The sequence below is a fragment of the Triticum aestivum genome, chromosome 6A (genome assembly GCF_018294505.1).
Source record: "Triticum aestivum cultivar Chinese Spring chromosome 6A, IWGSC CS RefSeq v2.1, whole genome shotgun sequence".
NCBI classification, from domain to species: domain Eukaryota; kingdom Viridiplantae; phylum Streptophyta; class Magnoliopsida; order Poales; family Poaceae; genus Triticum; species Triticum aestivum.
In genome coordinates, this window is record NC_057809.1 from 52,185,203 (window position 1) to 52,205,729 (window position 20,527).

A 20,527-nucleotide genomic window follows, 5' to 3' on the forward strand; every position below is an offset into this window, starting at 1 on the left:
ATTCTTCTTCATATGAGGAGACAACTTTTGCCTTCAAGGCACGAGTTCGCCCATAGTTTGGACCGTAGATATCTCTTTTTTCAGAAAGCTAAAACTCATGTGTGTTGAGCCTCTCAAGTATGTCGGACGGATCAGTGTCTTGAAATCAGGTCGTTCTTGAATCATCAGGGCTAGGGTGTCAAACAAACTGTCAAGTGATCTCAGTAGTGTCTTGACGACTTCATGCTTGGTGATCTCAGTAGCACCGAGGGCTTGAAGGTCATTCGTGATGTCAGTTGTCGGCGTTCTGGGAACGGGGGTCCCCAGACTTGCCTGCCTGCGGCCTGCGGCGTGGCTCAAGTGGGGGCCCAACACGGCTCATCTTCATCAGCACAAGGCTCAAGACCCTCGCGAGGGGCCAAGCCTCGCGAGGCGGACGACACGACACTTCCTCAGGCCAAGCCTCGTCAGACAAAGCCTCATCAGGCTGGCTTGCGAGGAGGCGGAGACATCAAGGCGGAGTACCTCGTGAGGTGCCCATGACATGAGCCATGACGACTAGGGGCACCAGGCGGGTGCCAGCGCGCGCAGCGTCCTTCTTTCCTCTTTGGTGCAAAGGGGACAAGCGCATCCGCGGAGTACCGAGGCATCAGGCAAAGGTTGCCACTTCGGTGCAACGAGACCAAGGCCAGGAGGACTACGAGACGGAGGTCACCATGGAGCCCAGCACGGCGTCACCACCAGAGCCTTTGGCAGGCGAAGACTGCTTTTGACAGGATAGATGTACTAGCTGTCCCCCTTCAAATTAGCCCGCCATTGTTGGATCCCTTCCTGCTCAATATTTGGGGAGAGGACCAGGGCCTCTATAAATAGGACTAGCCACCCACGTAGCAAGGGGTTCGGTTCGGTTCGGCTCTTGGTGATAAACAAGAGTGAGAGAGAGAGAGAGAGAGAGAGAGAGAGAAGGGTAGCTACACTCCCCTTTGTAGCCAAGAACAGACCCTCGCGAGGCTGTTCTTCCTTGTAGTGTTGATCCTCACCAGCCCCAAGAGGCAATCCACAAACCACACACTGGAGTAGGGTATTACACCACAACGGTGGCCCGAACCAGTATAAATCTTGTGTCTCTTGCGTGTTTCTTTCAGTAGCTAGATCCTTGTGAGACGGAGAGGTTGAGGGCGTAATCTCCGTGCGCACCCCAGTGTTCGAACCTTAAGGGTCTGCCGGAACCCGAAATCCGACATTTGGCGCGCTAGGTAGGGGTGCATCGGAATTTGTCCTCCACCGCTCCGCTCTCCTCAGACCGTCACAACCATGTCTGACGCTCATCGGCCCCGCGCCGAGCGCCGGGCCGCCATCGCTTCTCGTGTCGCTCAGACCGCCCCCGTTGGTGGGCGTCCTCATCGTTCCCCGTCGCCCATCGTCAATGCCGCCACCGGCCCGGCGGGGGGCGAGCAGCAGGCACCGTCTCAGCACCCATCCGTGCGGCAGGACGGCCGCACCGCTTCTCCGTCACTCGCGCCGGCCGGCTCTTCGTCCCGCGCGCTCCGCGCACCCTTGGAGGCTCGAGCTGCGCTCATCGCGGCAAACGAGCTCCTGCGCTACCGGCCCGTCGACGACGTCTACGAGGAGTGGCTCGACCGCGTCGCCGAGCTCGTCCGCACCGCAGGGGGCTCTCCTGCGCCGTCCGCCCCGCTGCGCCGCACTCCGCCCCGTGTGGGCAACGAAGCTCCGGGGGCGAGCCAGCAGCCTCCCCCCCAAGACGACCCCGTGGCTCCAAGGCGCATGGCCCCTGGGTGGAACCCGCTCCGCCAGGTGCCAGCGCAGCAAGAACGAAGCTGCCAAGAAATCCCTCGCCCGCAAGGGGCTGCCCGGGCGCTCCCAGCTCCCGCTCCAGCACGCGAAGACCCCGCCCTGCTCCAAGCTGCAGCGCGTGAAGACCCTCAAGACCAAGCTTTTCACCAACCAAGGCCTTTCGTGGCCACCGCGGGCTGCCTCGCCTACACCCCTGAGCTGCACAGCGTCGCGTGGCCCGCAAAGTTCAAGCCAGACTTGCCTCCGCGCTACGACGTCACGACTGATCCCGCAGAGTTCCTCCAGCTCTATGAGCTGGGCATCGAGGCTGCCGGGGGAAACGAGAAGGTCATGGCGAACTGGTTCCCCATGGCGATGAAGGAAGGAGCCCGCACCTGGCTCCTGAACCTGGCCCTGGGAACGATCTCCTCCTGGGACCAGATGCGTGCCCGCTTTGTCGCCAACTTCCAAGGTACTCGCGACCGGCCGCCCGCCGTGAGCGACATGCGCCGCATCAAGCAACAACCTGGAGAGACCCTGCAGAAGTACATCCAACACTTCAACAGCGCGCAACTCAAGATCCCCAAGGTGTCCGAGGAAGCCATCATCTCGGCCTTTTCCGATGGCGTGCGCGACGTCAAGATGAAGGAGGAGCTGGCGATGCATGAGGACCTCTGCACATCCCTGGAGCTGTTCAACTTGGTGAACAGATGCGCCAGATCTAAGGAGGGGCGCCTCTCCCTCCTCGAGCTTCCTACTGCAAACCCAGAAGAGAAGAAGCCCAAGGCCAAGGACGTGAAGCGCAAGGGGGCTGTCGTGCTCGCGGCCGAACCAGACATCAAGCGTGGCAAAGATCTACCTGACTCATCCAGAGGTAGCCGGTACTGCGTATACCATGACCTCCACACCCACAACACCAACGAATGCCAAGAACTCCGTGCCGTGTGAGAAGGAAGGATCGGCCGTCGCCTTGACCGCGCTGACCGGGGCTACGGCCGAGGAGGAGGAAGAAACCTAGGGCGCTGGGAAGACCGCGGCCCGTGCCAGGGGTGGCGCGACCAACCTCGCGAGGATCGTTGGAGGGACCTGCCTCGCGAGGGGGACTGGAGGGATCAGCCTCGTGAGGATCTCCCTCACGGCAACGCAGGCCTGCATCCTCTGCCGCCTCCACCAAGAAGGAACGAGGACCGCCATCAGGACGAGGGGGCTGGGGGCTTCCAGGAGCCACGCGCAATCGCTTGCATCCTGGGCGGAGCTCAGGCCTCAGCCTCCCAACGCATCTTCAAGCAGTTCGTCCGTGAGGTGAATGCAGTTCTCCCCAAGCTCGAAGCAACGCGCCCCCTCAGGTGGTCAGCGTGCGCCATCACGTTCAGCTCAGCAGACCAGCTCAAGTGCTCGGCTACGGCTGGGGTTCTCCCGATGCTTTGCTCCCCGGTCATCAGCAACGTGTTGGTCACAAAGACCCTCATTGACGGAGGGGCAGGGCTCAGCGTCCTGTCTGTGGAGACCTTCAACAACCTCCAAGTGCCCTACGACCAGCTACAGCTGACCAAGCCTTTCTCAGGAGTCACCGACGGTTCCACGGTCCCAATCGGGCAGGTCCGCCTCCCTGTCACCTTCGGGGCTCGCAACAACTACCGCACCGAGCTCGTCGACTTCGACGTCGCCGACATCCGCCTACCGTACAACGCCATCCTCGGGTACCCGGCGCTGGCCAAGTTCATGGCCGTGACCCACCACGGCTACAACGTCCTCAAGATGCCCGGGAGTGGTGGCGTCATCACCGTGCCCTGTGAAGAGAGAGATGCAGTGTGTTCTCTGGAGTGGGCCTTTCAGGCCACATCACTTGAAGACCCAGATCGCGGAAGCAGGAGGCTTCCGGAGACCACCCCCAAGAAGAAGAAGATGTCGCCAGGCTCAGCCCTCAGGAGGCAGGCCCCTCAGGGACCGAGTCTGCTCGGGAGGACCCTCCTTCCATCGCATAGGAAAGCGCGCCCGGCGCCCTCCGCAGGCAGGGCTTGGGGGCTCTCACCTGGAGGGCCACCGACCTAGCCATGGTCACGAGGGAGGCGCTTGGGCGCCATGTGGAGACATGCTTCAAAGCGCGTCTCGCTCAAGGAGGAGCCAGGTGAGGAAGACCAGACCAGCAAGAATTCGTCAGCGAGGCCGTTCAGGAGCTACAGGAGGCAAGGATCATGAGGGGTTGCCGTCGCCCTCCAGCTGTGGCCCCCCATCCAGGCGAGGATGGAGGGTTGCGCGTCTGCGTCGACGTACCTGGGCTCAATCAGATCGCCGCGACGGGGCGTCTCTGGCCCTCACGAGTGGGGCGCTGCGGAGGACCACCCCGCAGCCGTGTTCGCATGCCTCACGGCCTGCCGAGCGTGGCTGCGGCATGCCAGCGCCTCACGAGGGGCACCAGGGAGGCTCAGGAAGACAGGCGCTCCGCAACCCAGATGAAGATGAAGGCAGCTCGCGAGGAGCCACCAGGGCCTCCGGAGCCTCCCGAGGTCCTGGGGCCTGGGGGCTCGTGAGGATCGACTTCCGCAGCCCAACAAGCCTGCTGCACCAACACCACTTCGCCAACGGCACCCCCAGGTGACATTTTCCAAATTCCGTTCTCAGCTGGGAGTGCCCTCCCAAGGTTGCGTCACTCCCAGGCCGCGTGGGTCCATCCCTGCGGCGTGTATCTACTTTTACCTTTCGGTCACTAGTCCGCTTTGTTGGGGGCGCCCCTCAGGCTGCATCACCCCCAAGCCGCTGGGGTTAGGCCCAGCGGCATGTATCTTCATCATGCTTGTTTCCAACTATGCATTCGCCTATCATGCACGATTATTTGGTGCCTGCCCGCGGCATCCCATCTTCCCCATGTCGACTACTTGCACGTTAAAGGGGGGGTGCCTGAGAATCGCGACTCAGGGCTCTTACTGGCTCAACGGCCCTCAACCTCTGGTCTTGTCTACGGCAAACCAGCGACGGTCGAGACAAGCCCGAGGGCCGGGACCCGAGGACGTAGAGTACCGGCATGTAACCAACTCTTGCAGGAACACATTTCAAGACATGGCCCAGTGCCGGGCGCAACCCGCCCAGAGGTAGGGCCTCGTGAGTCCCGCGCTGGCTCACGGGTGCCCAGATACACCTCACCTAGCTCTACCGTGCCGGTCACGTGTCAGGGCGGGGCTGTATACGCCCTGGGGGCTCCTCCCGGAGGGGAGCCCCCTCCCACGTACCAGTGGAAGCACCATGCTCCGCGCTGGCTGACGACACTGCCGAGGAGCGGCTATGCCCGTACACATACAGAAGCGCTATGCTCCGCGCTGGTGATAAACAACTGAGGGTGGCATCCGGGCCGCGTTAAGCTCAGGGAGCCCAGAGCTCAGTGGCCGGCATCATCGCAACGCCTCCCCTCGGGAGCGCCGTGCGAGGAGGCTGGGCACGGGGGCTACGGCTGGGTCACGCCCAGACGTACGCTGCCCAGCCGGGCCCCTCGGGCCTGGCTCGCCGCGCGTCTCTCCCCGAGCGGAGCCAAGGTACGAAGGCCGTTTGCGTGTCAAGGGGGACCCCTGGGCATCGCGACCCAGGGGCCTAACTGGCTCCGTAGCCCCTCACTCCTTAGTTCCGAAAGGCTATGCTGGGTGAGGTACGCGCGGAGTCGGGCTCTGCAGACGTAGAACGGTAGTCACACTTACACCTCGCTTCATCACCCGCCATTCGCGCGTCAAGGGGGACCCCTGGGCATCGCGACCCAGGGGCCTAACTGGCTCCGTAGCCCCTCACTCCTTAGTTCCGAAAGGCTATGCTGGGCGAGGTACACGCGGAGTCGGGCTCTGCAGACGTAGAACGGAAGACACGCCTACATCGCGCTTACCTACTTGTTGTTCGTGCGCCAAGGGGGACTCCTGAGCATCGCGACTCAGGAGCCTAACTTGTCACGTGGCCCCTCACTCCTTTGGTCCCGTCCTGGTTTCCGGTCGGGGCTAATGCTGGGTGAGGCATGCGCGGGGCCGGGCCCTGCCGGCGTAGAACACAAGCAAGTAGGGAAGACAAATATAAAATCCAAGGAACTTAAAAAGCAAATATTACAACCCATACTGCTGTCTCAGTACCAAACGCAAGTTTAAATGCCTCCCCGAGGCGTGATGCATGTGCAGGAACTAAAAGAAGAGCAGCGACGGAGCGGAGTCACTTGCCGGCGGCGGCCTCGCCTCTTGGAGCGGCAGGGTCGACAACTCCCTGCTTCGGCCTGGTGCTGAAGCCCCGGAACTTCTCCAGCAACGCCTCCGCGCGCCCCTTCACAGCTTCGACAGCGGTAGCAGCGCCTTCACCGCTCACCAGTTCCAGAAGGGCGTCGAGGTCGGCGCTGGGATCGCGGAGGTAGACGTGGGCGAAGACCCGCGTCAGCGCAGCAGAAGAAAGGACGTGCGCCTCGGCTTCGGCCGTAGGGCCGATGCCAAGGACGACATCCCAAATAGCCTTGACCAGGAAGGGAAGCAGCTCGGCGGGGCCATCCTCGTCACCAGCTAGCGGGCTATCCAAACCGCTATCGTAGAGAATCTTCAGCGAAGCACGGGCGTCCTTCTCCATGTCAGCGAAGGCCACGCGATCCTCGGCGAGGACCTGAGCCTTGGCGCCCAGCTCGGTCTTCGTCGCCTCCAGCTCTTCCTGCAGCGCGTCTAGGCGGGCGCGGCGCTTCTCGAGATCGGCCTCCCGGCCCTTGAGCGCCGCCTCACGCGCCTTCGCCCCCTCCTCCTGCTCTCGGCAAAGGCGAACCTCCCCCGCAGGTTGGCCCCGCAGGCCTTGCAGCTCGTCCTCCAACGCCTTGCAGTGATCGCGGGTTTTGGCTGCCTCCCCCAAGGCCGAGTCACGAGCAACCTTCGCCTCGAGGACAGCCCGCCTCTCCTCGTCACAGGCTGTCGAAGCCTGAACCAGCGCCGCTCAGATCGAAGCATCAGCGCGAATCCACCCAGAAGCCAACTCCAGGCGCCCGGCCACCAGGCGAGGGTCGGCGCCGAGAAGATCCTGCCGCAGCCGGTCCAGTTCAGTAACGACATGTTCCAGGATGGAAGAAGAAGGCGGGGAAACTTCCGCGCGCTCCGGGACATCGGGAGCAGGAAGTAACGGCGGCAGGGCCGCCGTGTCCTGGGGCGGAGTCCGCTGCGTCCCCGCAGCCGTGGCGGTGGCGCCTGACGAGGGCACCTCTGGAGCCACGTGGGACATGGGGGCTGAGCTCGCCCCAGCCGGCAGGGCCAGGCCTCCCGAGGACAAATGGGCAGGAGAAGCCCGCGCGTCGCGGTCACCCCCTTCCGTAGGTGGGGTCGCTGCGTATGAAGCCTCAGGAGCCTTCTTCGGTTTCTTCGCCAAGGGAGCTAGCCTATCCGAGAGAAGCAATCATCAAGCCTTAGCGGCGGAACAAGGGACAAAAGAACAAGGATCAAGCGCTTGTGGGTCATCGCCGGAGGGCTCGGGCCGCTTCCGGCCCAACTTCAAGCCAAACAGCCGGCTGGAAGGGTCGACCTTGGAAGCAGAAGGCGCGACTACGGACTGCCTTGGGGCAGGGCAGACCCGGGAGGAATCAGCCCGGTCCTGTCCTTCTTCGGGATCGGAGGCGAGCTCCCGCTGCCCAGCACGTCGTCATCATCATCATCATCATCGCTCGGCGAAAGGCGGAGGGTGCGGGGCGAGTGCCGGGGGAGGGGAGCCCTCGACTCCCCAATTGGTCGCCCCAGAATCGGGCTCCTCTCCCCGCTCCTCTTCGTCCTCCTCCTCACTGGAGTCGCCGGAGGACACGCCCACCGGCTCTCCAGAAGATGCCATAGGCACAAGCCCGTCCCCGTTGAAAACGGGCATGGACTTCACCACCTGCTTCCAGTCGTTGCGAAGGAACAAGGGCTTAGGAGCGCCCTCCAACGTCGCCACCGTTTTCCCGACCAGGGATTGAAGAACTGCGCTCACATCCTCTTCGCCCACGGGCTCGGGGCTCAGATGAGGCCTCCACATGGGAGGGGAGTACTGCCGGAGTGGAGCCAGCTGCTGCTCCAGGAACTCCCTCAGCAGTGACGCACCGGTCAACTTCGCTGTCTCCAAACAGGCCGGCTTCAAGTCCGCGTCCATCTTCTCCAACACCAGCTTTGCACCGGGATCCGTGAGCTCCTCCCGGAGCCATTTGTCGGCGCTCACGGGCTGCTCCAAGGGCAAGATCAGCCGAGGGTGGATGCATCCGGCACCCACCAAGACCCACTTGTTCCGGAAGCCCTCAGCCTTCTTCCCGGCACCTGAAATGGCGTTGGTGCTACCATGCGCAATAAAGCTCACGCACGCGGAAGGAGAACTGCCGGTGGTCCGGAGGTAGAAGTAGTGGCGCAGCAAGGCCACCGAGGGCTGCACCCCGATGTGGGACTCACAGTAGTAAGCGAAGATCGCCAGAAGAAGAACGGAGTTGGGGTGGAGATGCAGAGCCTGCAACTTGAAATGGCGGAGGACAGAGAAGAAGAACTCGGAGAAGGGAGGCACCAAGCCCGCCACAATGGCGCTTACAAAGAGAGGGTAAAAGGTGCTTCCTCGACCTTCAGGGGTGGCGGAGCCGACCTTGAACACCTTCTCCCTGTCGAGGCCCTGCACCGCCGCCATCCGGCGCAGCCGGGCAAGGCTGGCCTCGGACACCTTCGGCGGATCCAGAGCGGGAGAATGCCAAGCTGTGGCCGGAGGCTGGCGAGGCGCCATGGCTTCCTAGGTCGCGCAGCAGAAGTGGATCTGGAAGTTTGGAGGAAGAAAGGGGAGGCGCAAGAAAGGGGATCTGAGCAGCAACCAGAGAAAGCAAGGGCGAGGTCTGGGAAGATACCTCTCCTTTGGCAACCCGCGCAGTTGTAAAGGCACGCCACGTCCAATCAACCGCCATGTGGCGCCTAAGGCCACAGGCTGTTAGGGCCCTCGGCGCTTCGCTCTTGCCCTTTCGCCTCTCGGCACGGCCAAGTCCAGGCGCGCCTTGGGCCCGGGGGCTACTGTCGGTGTTCTGGGAACAGGGGTCCCCAGACTTGCCTGCCAGCGGCCTGCGGCGTGGCTCAAGTGGGGGCCCAACACGGCCCATCTTCATCAGCACAAGACTCAAGACCCTCGCGAGGGGCCAAGCCTCGCGAGGCGGACGACACGACACTTCCTCAGGCCAAGCCTCGTCAGACGAAGCCTCATCAGGCTGGCTCGCGAGGAGGCGGAGACATCAAGGTGGAGTACCTCGTGAGGTGCCCGTGACGTGAGCCATGACGACTAGGGGCACCAGGCGGGTGCCAGCGCGCGCAGCGTCCTTCTTTCCTATTCGGTGCAAAGGGGACAAGCGCATCCGCGGAGTACCGAGGCATCAGGCAAAGGTTGCCACTTCGGTGCAACGAGACCAAGGCCAGGAGGACTACGAGACGGAGGTCACCATGGAGCTCAGCACGGCGTCACCACCAGAGCCTTTGGCAGGCGAAGACTGCTTTTGATAGGATAGATGTACTAGCTGTCCCCCTTCAAATTAGCCCGCCATTGTTGGATCCCTTCCCGCTTAATATTTGGGGAGAGGACCAGGGCCTCTATAAATAGGACTAGCCACCCACGTAGCAAGGGGTTCGGTTCGGTTCGGCTCTTGGTGATAAACAAGAGTGGGAGAGAGAGAGAGAGAAGGGTAGCTGCACTCCCCTTTGCAGTTCATCCACCAGCCAAGAACAGACCCTCGCGAGGCTGTTCTTCCTTGTAGTGTTCATCCTCACCAGCCCCAAGAGGCAATCCACAAACCACACACTGGAGTAGGGTATTACACCACAACGGTGGCCCAAACCAGTATAAATCTCGTGTCTCTTGCGTGTTTCTTTCAGTAGCTAGATCCTTGTGAGACGGAGAGGTTGAGGGCGTAATCTCCGCGTGCACCCCAGTGTTCGAACCTTAAGGGTCTGCCGGAATCCGAAACCCGACATCAGTGAGTCGATCAAATGTGAGCTGGACATTCTCATTGTCATTTCGCTTGAAGCGGTTGAAGAGGTTGCGAAGGACACTGATTCTCTGATCTCTCTGGGTTGAGACGCCTTCGTTGACCTTGGAGAGCCAGTCCCAAACCATCTTAGATGTTTCCAAAGCACTCACATGGCCATACTGTCCTTTGGTCAGATGACCATAGATGATATTCTTGGTAGTAGAGTCCAGTTGAACGAACTTCTTGACATCAGCAGCAGTGACACCTTTTCCAGCCTTGGGAACACCATTCTTGACGACATACCATAGGTCGACGTCAATGGCTTCAAGATGCATGCGCATCTTATTCTTCCAGTAGGGATATTCAGTTCCATCGAAGACGGGGCACGCAGCGGAGACTTTAATTATCCCTGCAGTCGACATAGCTAAAACTCCAGGTGGTTAAACCGAATCACACAGAACAAGGGAGTACCTCACTCTGATACCAATTGAAAGTGCGTTATATCGAATAGAGGGGGGGGGTGAATAGACAATTTTTATGAAAGTCTTCAAAATGTGGAAGTTTCGAAGACAAACGATAGAAATAAACCTATTACCATGCAGCGGAAGGTAGACTACACTAGGCAAACCATAGTCAAGTATTCAATGGAGTGAGAGCACAATGACTAATAGCAGCAATGTAGTAAGGATCAGGTAGTAAGATATTATGAAGCCAAACAGAACACGCAGTCACTCAGTGAAGACAAAAGATAGTGCAAACATATAATGACTTCACAAGGAGTAACAGTAAGTAAAGGGAAGGGAAGGATGAAACCAGTGACTCGTTGAAGACAATGATTTGTTGGACCAGTTCCAGTTGCTGTGACAACTGTACGTCTGGTTAGGGCGGCTAGGTATTTAAACCTTAGGACACACAGTCCCGGACACCCAGTCCTGAACACGCAGCTCAGGACACCCAGTCCTCACCGTATTCCCCTTGAGCTAAGGTCACACATTCCTCGCCCAATCACTCTGGTAAGTCTTCAAGGTAGACTCCCAAACCTTCACAGACTTTGTTCACCGGCGATCCACAATGTATCTTGGATGCTCAGAACGCGACGCCAAACCGGCTGGAGGATTCACAGTCCTCAAGTGTAATAAGTCTTCAGATCACACAGACAAGAAGACTTAAGTGATGCCTAATTCTTTTTGGCTCTGGGTGGTTAGGGCTTTATCCTCGCAAGGAATTCTCTCTCAAAGGCTTCGAGGTGGGTTGCTCTCAAACGAGAAAAGCCGTACTCTAACTCTGAGCAGCCAACCGTTTATGGTTGTAGGGGGTGGGCTATTTATAGCCACTAGGCAACCCAACCTGATTTGTCCGAAATGACCCTGGGTCACTAAGGAACTGACACGTGTTCCAACGGTCAGATTTCAAACTCACGCGGCAGCTTTACTTGGGCTACAAGCAAAGCTGACTTGTCCGACTCTGGACAAGTTTTGCTCTCATAGTCTTCCCTCGAGTTGGTTAAGCATCACTTCAGTCATTCTGACTGGTTCTCTTGGACCCCACTTAACAGTACGGTGGTTCCTATGACTCAACAAAGAAGAAAAAGAACTACGAAAGATCTAAGTCTTCGAGCTCCATAGGCTTCATGCGATGTCTTCTCTTGTCATAGTCTTCAATGTGAATATCTTCATATACCACCTTTGGCATCAATGTCTTCATACATTTTAGGGGTCATCTCTGGTAGGAAAACCGAATCAACGAGGGACTTCTACCTGTGTTATCCTGCAATTCTCAGAAACACATTAGTCCCTCAACTAGATTTGTCGTCAATACTCCAAAACCAACTAGGGGTGGCACTAGATGCACTTACAATGGGAACTGGATAAATCATACCGAAGCTAAGCCTGAAGAGGAACTTATCATCTCCGCACCTGATCAACCTGAAGACAATGCTCAGCCTAAAGACAATCCTTCTAACGATGAAAATGATCAGCAAGAGCAAAATCTTCGTCCTGTACATCCTCGTGTTTCAAATGAAGTACAGATTGAGAGAATAGTTGATAGCATCAATGCACCAGGTCCACTCACTCGTTCAAGGGCAACACAGCTAGCAAATTTCTATGGGCACTTCGCATTCGTCTCAATATCTGAACCCAAGAAAGTTGATGAAGCCTTCATGGAACCTGAATGGATTCAAGCTATGCAAGAAGAGCTTCAATAGTTTGAACTAAATAATGTATGGGAACTAGTTAAGCGTCCTGATCCTCGTAAGCACAATATAATAGGCACTAAATGGATATATCGCAACAAGCAAGATGAGCATGGTCAAGTTGTCAGAAACAAAGCTCGTCTCGTTGCTCAAGGATACACTCAAGTTGAAGGGATTGACTTTGATGAAACATTTGCTCCATGGCTAGGCTTGAAGCCATACGCATACTGCTGGCCTATGCAAATCATCATAACATTCTTCTGCATCAAATGGATGTGAAGAGCGCTTTTCTCAATGGCAAGATTGACGAAGAAGTGTATGTTGCACAACCGCCTGGCTTTGAAGATCCAAAACATCCTGACATGGTGTACAAGCTCAACAAGGCACTGTATGGCCTCAAACAAGCCCCTCGGGCTTGGTATGACACACTCAAAGACTTCATGAAGAGCAAAGGCTTCAAACCTGGTTCCCCCGACCCCACTCTCTTCATGAAGACATATGACGGTGAACTGTTTGTGTGCCAAATATATGTGGATGACATTATCTTCGGCTGCACCAATCAGAAATACACTGACGAGTTTGGATATATGATGCAAGAGCAATATCAGATGTCCATGATGGGTGAGCTGAAGTTCTTCTTTGGTCTTCAAATACGTTAGCAACGCAACGGCATCTTTATTTCTCAAGAGAAATACCTCAAAGATTGCCTGAAGAAATTTGGGATGCAAGATTGCAAAGGCTTCACGACGCCAATGCCAGCCAAACATCATCTGGGTCCCGACGACAATGGTAAAGAGTTCGATCAAAAGGTATACCGCTCCATGATTGGTTCCATGCTTTATTTATGTGCATATAGGCTAGATATCATGCTTAGTGTTTGCATGTGTGCCCGGTTCCAAGCGGCACCAAAGGAATCGCATCACTTAGCTGTGAAGCGAATTCTCAGATATTTGGCTCACACCCCAACACTAGGATTATGGTATCCAAAGGGCTCAGAGTTTGATCTAGTTGGATTCTCGAATGCTGATTATGCTGGTGACAAGGTGGATTGCGAGTCTACATCAGGCACAATTCATTTTCTGGGACGACCACTTGTATGTTGGTCTTCAAAGAAGCAGAAATGTGTATCTCTCTCCACTGCTGAATCTGAATACATTGCTGCTGGATCTTGCTGCGCCCAGCTTCTATGGATGAAGCAAACACTCAAAGACTATGGCATTCAAGCAAGTACCACTCTACTGCGACAAGAAAGCACCATCAAGATTGCCAACAACCCAGTTCAGCACTCGAAGACAAAGCACATTGAAATTCGTCATCACTTCCTCAGAGATCATGTTATGAAGGAAGATATTGATATCATACACGTCAACACTGAAGAGCAATTGGCAGATATCTTCACCAAGCCCTTGGATGAGAAGAGGTTTTGCAAGTTACGGTGTGATCTAAATATCTTGGAATCCTCAAATGTCCTGTGATCAGGCACACATCCTAACACTTAAGCATGTTGATGACATAGATGTGCAACACACGAAGTAAAGTATATCTTCAATCAATGAAGATTTACATTCTGAGTGTGAATATATTAACGTGGAACTTGACTTCAGAGCGCCATGATAATTGTGCGCCGTGTCTGGGTCTAATACTTCCTATACGGTGGGTAACGCCACCACCAAATTCTTCTGTTTGAAGTGTTTTACTCATGGCGTTACATTTGCTATGTCTTCACATTTGGATTGTCTTAAATTTCAACTTGTCTTCATGATTATCTTCACTACGCTGATTTGATTGTCTTCTGATATATACATATTTGTATTATGTCCTCTACGGCATTCACTTATAGCTATGTCTTCGTTGTTGAATCTTTTGAACTAAGTGAATGTGATCGGACCCTAATCTCTCTATGCTCTCTATCTCAACCTCTATCTGTCCAAATCATATGCATTCTATTGAAACTGTCGAATGTCTTCTCTGCGTCCTTGTCAGCAGAAGACACAGAGACAAACATTAATCCGTTTTCAATGCTAAATCCTTTCACCTGAAACCCGGAGCAGTGGGAATGACCACCCGACAATCCAGGTGTGCATGGGAACATGGAACAACCTCCGATGTGTTGCATGATAGCCACGTGTCCTTCAGATGTGAATCGCCAGGGGCATCTGTGTAATAACACTATGTCGTCCCTATCCCTATAAATACATGCCTCACCACAGTCATTATCCCTTCTTCCACTCTCGCACAAAACCCTAGCGCCACCGCTAGCTCTCGACGACGCTGGTGACGAAGCGCTTAGCTGCCGCGACTTCACCGACGCCGTCCTCACGCCGGCCGTGGTCTTCGTCCTCTCCACCGCCACCGTAGGTTTCCTCCGTCGCCAAGTTAGGGCACGGTGGATTGAACTGCTCAGTCTCCTACTCTTCCCATCTAGCAGTTCATCGTGTGGTAAATAAAACTCTCTTTTTACCATCTTTTTGATCCTAAGAGATTCATCCTGTTTACCGAAAGTGGTTTCTGCCCACTCAATGTTAGATCTATCCTATCTGTATCTCATATAATGCCTAGTATATTCACTTAAGCTTCATAACGAGTTAGATTCCTCACTTGTACCTATTCCTGGATTTGTACAAATCTGGAACCAACTCCAAACACATAAGTGAATGTCTTCGCACCATGAGGTCAATGTCTTCAAACTGATTTATCTTCAAAATCTTCTGAGAATGCATATGACCTCTCCCCTTCCCTCACATCTCTAATGCTGTCACAGGTACATGTCCGTGGGAGAATCCCTTGGTTCTCATTGTCTGCATTCGTTTGCAGAATTCTTACAGCATCACATTAACTCTCCCGAAGCCAGTTCCTGTTTGACCAGCAAGCGGAAGCCTTTGAAGCCTTTGAACGTGTTGAAGTCATTCAGTTCGAAGTTCATGGCTACAGAGAAATCAACAAGGAAGGGTGGCAGACAGCGTCGAGGGGGAACACCAAGAGATCTACCTGATGACCTCTCAGAGCTGTACAAGACAGATCCAGAAGAGGATTACAATCAGCGCAAGACATGAATCCAATGGATTCGAAGATATTTGGCCGAACAATGGTTCAAATACAAGTTTGTGACCCAGGAGTATGCTGAGAAGAATGCCCTCAAGAGTCCTTGGGGTGACATTCTCTTCCGAAACCTTCAACCCAAGACCAGAGCTGAAGCTATTGCTCAGGGTTTCTATCCCTGTATGGTACGTGGACCACAGCCTGACAATGCCGACCCATCATCACTACTCTGGTGTCGTGACGATAACCTCTTCAAGCGAAACTTCCAGCATGCAAAGGCATCGGCTAAGGAAAACAAGAAGTCATTAGGACTAGACTTCAACCCTGGTCCTTCTGCTCCACGGGCTGACGGCACACGCGATGCTGAACCCAATATCATCGGACCTTTCTACAACCTTGATGGTCTTATCACTCACATTTCTGTTCAAGGTGCCAAAGTAGATCATTCTGATGATGATGCTGACACTGATGAAGCCCCAGCTCCTGCTCCAAAGATGTAGAAGCAAAAGAAGGCTAGAGCTTCAAAGTCATCTCCTCCTCCAAAAGCTTCAGGTGTGAAGCCACTGGCTACTGCACCTCCTGAAGACAGTGTGCAGTCTGAAGATCTATCACGTATCTCCAAGAAGACGGAGATGAAAAAGAATACTGATCAGGCATTGACCCCTGCTACCATTCTGCGAGACGAACACATTGACCTGTCCAGTGATGAAGATCTTGCAGATGACGCTCTTGAGAAACTGATTAAGAGCAAGGAAGAAGCAGAAATCTTCAATGATTTGCCTCTCTTTGACGTGGGAACCATCCACAACTTCATTGATGAGTGGTTTGAAACCCCCAATCTCAGCTTTGACGATATGCAACTTCCAATTGGCCTCAACGTCTCTTTCACTGGCGCCATTGCTTCTGAGCTAGCTCTAGCTCAGTGCATCATTGAACTAAAGCAAAAGATCGACTATGAGAAAGCTCAGTTCAAGAAGCACATGGCAAAGCTCAGCGTGCAAGATGTCAAAAACTTCAAGGTTATGCTGCACGAGCTCAAGGAAGCCTTTCTCAAGAAACGAGAAGAAGCTAAAGGTTCTCGTGAGCGCATGAAGAGTCTGTCTGACAAGTGCATGCAAGCCCACAATGAAGCTGAGAAGCGCAAGGCTCTTGGGCGTCCTGGCATCGACCCTAGAATGGCTGCAAAGAAGAAGAAGAAGCCATCGACTGACAAATCTGCACCTTCAAGGCAGGAAGAACCTCGCATTATCTTCCCAAGCAGCATGTCCGGCTCGAAGCCAAAGGTCATGTCCACCGCTTCAGAACTGAAGAAGACAAGGGCTACCGAGGCTGAAGCCAGAAAGAGGAAAAATCCTGACACTTCTGATGTCGCTCCCTCCAAGAAGAAGCGCAAAACCAAGAAAGATCGGGCTGCTCCCACAGAGCCCCGTGTTGTCGAGCCCATCTCGGTTGCTCGTCCTAACTCTTCGCATCAAGAACGAAGGATGATAGTTCATGAGCCTGCTTCCACAGAGGCTCCTAAAGCTGAAGACTTTCTAGCAGTTGACCCCATCGCTACTGAAGACACTGGTCACCATGACAATGTTGAAGATGATGTAGTTCTTCCTTAGATCGAGCACAACTTGGTATCATCGCCTGTTCTCACGAACAGCGAACTCATCAGCATTAGTCGTCCTCTGATGCCAATTGCTCAGGAGGCATCATGGGCTGATCACCCACAACTACAAGAAACCCCTAGTACTCCCCAACAACAAGTCACCCCACCAGTGCAAGAAGAAGAGGATGACTTTGAGGCCCAGCCAACTCCATCTTCATAGGCGTCACCAGCGTTACGCAGGATTCGCAAAGGACCAAGGCCCCAAGTCCCTCTTTTGAGCGTTTTAGAAGGAGAAGTGAACCACCAATCTGTTGCACGTCAGGTGTTCCCAGAAGACACTCCTACTATGAACGTCTCCGAGTCTGAAGCTAAAGTTGCTGAAGACAATCTGGCTGCATCAGCCGAAGAAAAACAAGCAGAAGAACGTGTCCCTACTTCCCCCATCACTGAAGAAGCTGTTCCTGAAGTGAACGTGTAAGTGCCTGACCCTCCAGCTCCTCAAGTGGAGGTTGAGAATCCTGAGGCTGCCACCACTAACACCACTGAAGCCAATGACGTGGTCATGGATGAAGACAATGTGGAGCCTGCACCTAACACTGTGCCAGAAGCCAGTGAAGCCAATGATGCACCTGCAACAGATATGCAGCCTAACGCCTCTGTTGATGCCACTGCTCCTGTTCCGCCACCAAGGCCACATACTATTGAGAAAGCATACAACTATGGTCAGCTTATCACTGTCAAATGGCCTCTTCTTGTTCCTCCACCTGCTGCTGGTCCCTAATTTGACTATCACGTCGAGCGCAGGCCTCAGGTTCAGAAGCCAATGCCAAGGCTGCCTAGGTTTCCAGGCACTGCATCTGCACCCGGATCATTCAATATCAATGGCTTCAAAGCACACAACACCTTCTTCAATAGCACCAAGAACCCCTACTCTAAGGCAAGAATATCTTCTGATCGGTTCTGGAGCTATCAGTAGCGCAGTTATTACTCATGCATCTTATACAATCAAGGTCGCATTTTCCCCATATGCGTCTTGACACTAAAGCCATAACTGGTCTGCCCTGTTTGGAAGAAGCACTGGATTACTTCAGAGAGTCTGGCTTGTTGCAGTTCGTCACTGACAAGGAGCACCAGAACGAAGAATTGCTGCTCCAATTCTATGCCACTCTTCATATTCGTGGCTACAACAGGGATCCGAAGACTTGGGTCCTTGAGTGGATGATAGGCAATGTTCATCATGAAGCCAAAGCCTTTGATATCATTGAGCTCACTGGCCTGCCCACTCCAGGTGATCTTTATGAACCTGGTTGTCAGCTTCACAGTGCTGTTATGGAAAGCATTTTTCACAAGCCTGAACCCAACATGAGTCAGATGCTTAGCATGATGAAGCCCTTGCCTCTAGATGTTGAATATCCTAAGGAGTTCTTTGTTGAAGACCTTGAGTATCTGCCACGCACTATCTATCACATTATAAGGCGAACTCTCTGGCCCATCAAAGGACATTCTCCACATGCAAAGCTTGAAGGTGCAATGAAGACTTTGGTCTTCCATATTCTTCACGGCAAAAGCTTCAATGCACAAGACTTCTTCATCCGCCAACTTGCTGCATCAGGATCTGATCTCTTTGGCTTGAAGTTTTACGCTCCATGGATTATGTGTCTGATCAAACTACACTCAACTGTCACCTATCAGCCCTCTGCTCGCAATCATCGGATTTTTCTGCCTGATGTCGATATGTCATTTGAAGCCATCTATCCAGATCCTGCCAAAGAGCCCCTTAGTCTTCAGAATGCTGATAAGCAAAGTTTCTCACAACACATTGAAGGAGACCCAGCAGTCACTCGTGTTTATCCTCTGGCTGGTACTACCCGTGAACCTCATCGTGCCCTCACTAAAGCCACTGAAAGCACCATTGCACAACGGCCCAAGAAGCGATCTCGTGTTCTCAATGACCAAGAGCTTCTAGTTTCCCTTCATCAGAAAAAGGATAAGCATCATGACTGGCTGAAGCGCCAAATGCAAAGCCTCTTGGTGGACATAAACAGGATTCGCATCCTTGCCACCAAGAATGCCTTTGTCGCCCATGAAACTTGTCGGCGTACATGGAAAGGGCTGACGCTTATGTGTTCTGAAGATGATCTTCAAGATGATGGTTTCTCTGAACGCTTCAAGTTTGACTCCACACCTCCGAGAAGGACCTTGCTGCGGCATACTACGTCTCTTGAAGACTCTGAGTTCTCCTCCTCTACTGCAACAGTGAATGCACGTGTCATCGATGATGAAGACGATGCTGCTTCACCACCTTCAGCGCGAATGAACACTGCGCCAACCAACACCGACGACCCTGCTGCTTCACCACCTCCTCATGGGAACGAGTAGGCGCTCTATGTCTTCAAACCTTTTTGGTCCTTACTGACAAAAGGGGGAGAAGCATATTGAAGGAAATATGCCCTAGAGGCAATAATAAAGTTATTATTTATTTCCTCATATATCATGATAAATGTTTATTATTCATGCTAGAATTGTATTAACCGGAAACATAATACATGTGTGAATATATAAACAAATAGAGTGTCACTAGTATGCCTCTACTTGACTAGCTCGTTAATCAAAGATGGTTATGTTTCCTAACCATGAACAAAGAGTTGTTATTTGATTAACAAGGTCACATCATTAGTTGAATGATCTGATTGACATGACCCATTCCATTAGCTTAGCACCCGATCGTTTAGTATGTTGCTATTGCTTTCTTCATGACTTATACATGTTCCTAGGACTATGAGATTATGCAACTCCCGTTTACCGGAGGAACACTTTGTGTGCTACCAAACGTCACAACGTAACTGGGTGATCATAAAGGTGCTCTATAGGTGTCTCCAAAGGTACTTGTTGGGTTGGCGTATTTCGAGATTAGGATTTGTCACTCCGAATGTCGGAGAGGTATCTCTGGGCCCTCTCGGTAATGCACATCACATAAGCCTTGCAAGCATTACAACTAATGTGTTAGTTGTGAGATGATGTATTACAGAACGAGTAAAGAGACTTGCCAATAACAAGATTGAACTAGGTATTGGATACCGACGATCGAATCTCGGGCAAGTAACATACCGATGACAAAGGGAACAACGTATGTTGTTATGCGGTCTGACCGATAAAGATCTTCGTAGAATATGTAGGAGCCAATATGGGCATCCAGGTCCCGCTATTGGTTATTGACCGGAGACGTTTCTCGGTCATGTCTACATTGTTCTCGAACCGTAGGGTCCGCACGCTTAACGTTACGATGACAGTTATTATGAGTTTATGTATTTTGATGTACCGAAGGTTGTTCGGAGTCCCGGATGTGATCATGGACATGACGAAGAGTCTCGAAATGGTCGAGACATAAAGATCGATATATTGGACGACTATATTCGGACACCGGAATTGTTCCGGGTGATTTCGGATAAAACCGGAGTGCCGGAGGGGTTACCGGAACCCCCCGGGGAAGTAATGGGCCTTATTGGGCCTGAGGGGAGAGAGAGGGCAGCAGCCCAGGAGGTGGCGCGCCCCCCTCATGGGGAGTGCGAATAGGACTAGGAGGGGGGGGGGGGCGACCCCCCTTTCCCTCTCCCTCTCCCTCTCTTTCCTTCCCCCTCCCTATTCCTAGTTCGACTAGGAAAGGGGAGTCCTGCTCCCACGAGGAGAAGGACTCCCCCTCTCTCCTTGGCGCACCCAAGGGCCGGCCGACCTCCCCCTTGCTCCTTTATATACGGGGCAGGGGGTACCCTAGAACACACAAGTTGATCTTCGTGATCGTTCCTTAGCCGTGTGCGGTGCCCCCCTCCACGATATTACACCTTGATCATATTGTAGCGGTGCTTAGGCGAAGCCCTGCGACGGTTAAACTTCAAGATCGTCACCACGCCGTCGTGCTGATGAAACTCCTCCCCAAAGCTTTGCTGGATCGGAGCCCGGGGTGCGTCATCGAGCTGTACGTGTGTCA